Raw genomic sequence first — 3,667 nt, forward strand, 5'->3', positions numbered from 1 at the left:
AGCTTTAATTCAAGCTACATCACCTGTTTGATGCAGTTCCTCACACGTGGCTGTGGTGGTCAGATTTCCTCTTTCCTCAGATTCCTGAGGCTCAGTCCCAAATCCCTCTTGCTCAAACTGGAATAATATGTCAGGCTTGACATTGTGGGAGCCTGTTGCAGGAAAAATATAGTAAAATATGTTTAAAAAAAAAGTTCCCACACAGCCTATAAGTGCTTAGAATTACACTGTTTTCATAGTCACCTCCATTTGTACAGAGACCAAAAAAAAAAAAAAATGAGGGGTGCTGCTGTGCTGATCATCATCAGAAATATATTCTAACAGTAACCTGATCATTTTAATATTGAAGTGGCCAACTCCTTTCTTCAAGAGCTACAGACAGTTCTGTTGTGGATTCTGCTACTGCATAAACATAATGGAAATCTCTGCTATCAGTAGTTATTTTAAGCAGATTGTTCATCTAATTGCTATAGATCAATATTCAGTGGCATTTAACCGATTACTACAACCGAATATCACCGCTAACCGGCCATTTCCTAACCAGATTAGAGGCGGGCTGGGGGCAGAGTGTGGAAAGAGCACCTACTTAGTCAGTCTGCTAAGCAGCTAAGTAACTTCATAATGGGGCCCTTTTACAAAGCGGCGGTAGGGTTACCGTGCGGCAATACAGCACTTCCGCAGGTCGCACCCAGGAGCCCTGCAGTAGTTTTCTATTTGCCACACCAGAAAATATTATTCTATTTTCTAGCATGGGGGTGGGGAGTAGGTATGCCCAGCGGTATTTGGCCATCGCCGAATGCTGTCCAATTACCTCCGGGCTAGCATGTGAGCCCTTACCGCCTCCTAAATCGCTGCATGCCAATATTTTCATTAGCACACGGCCATTAATGACCTCCATTTAAATAAAGAAAATTGCCAGCTGCGGTAAACAGTGGCTTTGGCATGCTGCACACTACTGCAGGCCACGTTTTACCGCAGCTTTGTAAAAGGACCCCAAAGTTAGGATAGCAAAAAGGCTGCCTTAACTTTATGCACTAATGTTAACCGGACACCAGTCTGAATATCTGGCTATGAGCGACTCAGATGCCACTTACTGCTGCAGCTGAATATCTGAATAGCTTAGAAAGTGGAGGGGGACTGAAACAACCCCCCACAGTAAGAGAAGGAGCCTCCTATTCTGGGTACAAGTGACACACTGAACTATCAGGCAGGTACTGTCAGTTTACCCCTTACTACTAATCATTTCTATAACGTTACTAAACACACACAGCGTTGTACACTGTATATTATCATTATAGCAAAGAGCTTTGATTCAAGGCCCGAGACTTTGGTTCAGGATCTAAAATGAGAGAAAACCTTACAGGCCCATGACTTTAACCTGAACTTCAGTTGACTGCAGAACTCATGATCTGTTGTGACATTCTGATGCAGCAGAATGAGGAGTGGGCGTAAGTGAAAAAACAGAGTATATCATTTAGCAACATGGTGGTCACAGATGTTTTATTGAAAAACAGAATAAGATAACTCATCAGGAAGATGACTTAAGTCTTCCAGGAACAGCTAGTCTATTGTTAGCTTTTCCAGTAAAAAATACTAACCAACTCATTACCATAACCAATCAGTGTTAACCATTATATTAGAATATCCAATAAATGGGATTATTGTCAGATTACCTATGTATGACCTGTTATGTTAATGAGCGTATATAAGTGATTGTACTTCCTACTTCAATGGAGAGAGACAGTCACAGCCAGTACCTTTGTGCAAGCAGGGCTGCTCTCCCATGAGAAACCAATCAATTGGCAAGTATTCCTATTGCTTTCTCATAAGTAGTCTTGAGTCTTTTATATCTACAAATTGGCTTTAGCTGGTAATTTGGGGTGAGGGCGAAAAAGACCTTAAAATAAAACATTAGAGACTCAGACCCAGAAGAACACTTATGTGTAGCTGTGGTACTGTACTCCCATAAGCAACTGATTGTACATATACTTGAAGAATAATAAATAAAAGTATTTGATTGCTTATATATATTCTTTGGAGTCTCAGATATAGCAGTACTTTTATATAGCAATGTTCTGTACTCCCAGATCTCAAAGGGACGGGGTGGGGATGGGGACAGAGCAAATGAGGACGGAGACAAACTTTGTCCCCCTGTCACTTTCTACTTTGAAGCCTGTTAATGAACTGGACTGTTATTTATGTTTCATTGATGCAGACGACAATATTTTTATTTTTTGGAAAAACAAGCAAGCGTGCTGGCCACAGCTAGCAAAATTTGCTTGGGGGATCCTGTACATCCTGCTACCAGCACATCTTCTAAGAAGACATCTTCTATTGCAGGAGGGACTATGGAAGACAGGAGAGCTAGACTGAATCCTGAGATTGTTGATGACTTCTTATTCATCCACATAACAGTGCTTTATAGGGCATATTTCTCCCCTCTAGGGCATACAGAACGGGTTGTATTTTGTACTCCTGGACATTTTAACAGGGTGGATTAGGATTCCTTGGAGTAGTAGAAGCCAGCTATTTTTGTGGTTGGAAGGGTAGAGGGTGGTGGTGGTGGTGGGAGGGTTTATTACAGTTACTCATTGTTATTATTGTTTTCTATTTGTAATTTATACACAACAGTTGAACATGAATATTATTCCTTTTCATACTTTAATAAGAAGATTTAAATATAAAATCGTAAGTGTTCGAGGCCTCTGCAGATGAGAACAGCGCCCACGGGACGGGGCAGGGATGGAACCTGCAGGGACGGAGAGATCCACGGGGAAGGGGCGGGGACAGGATCAAGTTTTATCACTAAAATCCCACATGCCTGTCCCATGCTTTCCTGAATTCAGATACAGTCCTCATCCCCACTACCTCCACTAAGAGGTCATTCCACTCGCCCACCACCCTTTCCGTAAAACATATTTCCTTAGATTACTTTTCGAGTCTATCCCCCTTCAACTTCATCTTATGCCTTCTTGTTCCAGAGCTTCCTTTCAGTTGCAAAACAACTGCTGCCTGCTCAGAGAAGTCCTGGTAAGACCTCTTAAAGATTTATTTAATAGATCTTTAGAGATGGGAGAGGTTCTGTGGGACTGGAGATGAGCTGATGTAGTTCCTCTTCTCAAAAATGGGAAACTACAGGCCGGTAATCCTCAAGTCGGTGGTAGGAAAAATAATGGAATCACTGTTGAAGGAACAGATAGTTAACTTGTTAGAAGCCAACGGACTACAGGGTCTGAGGCAACATGGCTTTACCAAAGGAAAATCCTGCCAAACAAATTTAATTTACTTCTTTGACTGGGTGACAAAAGAAGTGGATAAAGGACATCCGCTAAATGTAATCTGCTTGGATTTCAACAAAGTCGTTGATACAGTCCCTCAGAGGAAAGGAAGGTGAGCAGTGGAGTGCCTCAGGGGCCGGTGCTGGGGCTGATTCTGTTTAATATATTCGTGAGAGACATTGCTGAAGGGTTAGAAGGAAATGTTTGTCTTTTTGTGGATGACACAGAGTAGAAACCATGAGAAGGGATCTCCAAAAGCTGGAAAAATGGTCAAGAATCTGCAGTTAAAATTTAATGTGAAGAAGTGAAGAGCGCAATGCATTTAGGGTGCAGAAGTTCAAAAGAGATGTACAAGATAAGAGGGGAGAGATTGGTAAGCTCGGCTCAGG

This window comes from Microcaecilia unicolor, unplaced genomic scaffold (genome assembly GCF_901765095.1).
Source record: "Microcaecilia unicolor unplaced genomic scaffold, aMicUni1.1, whole genome shotgun sequence".
Taxonomy (NCBI): domain Eukaryota; kingdom Metazoa; phylum Chordata; class Amphibia; order Gymnophiona; family Siphonopidae; genus Microcaecilia; species Microcaecilia unicolor.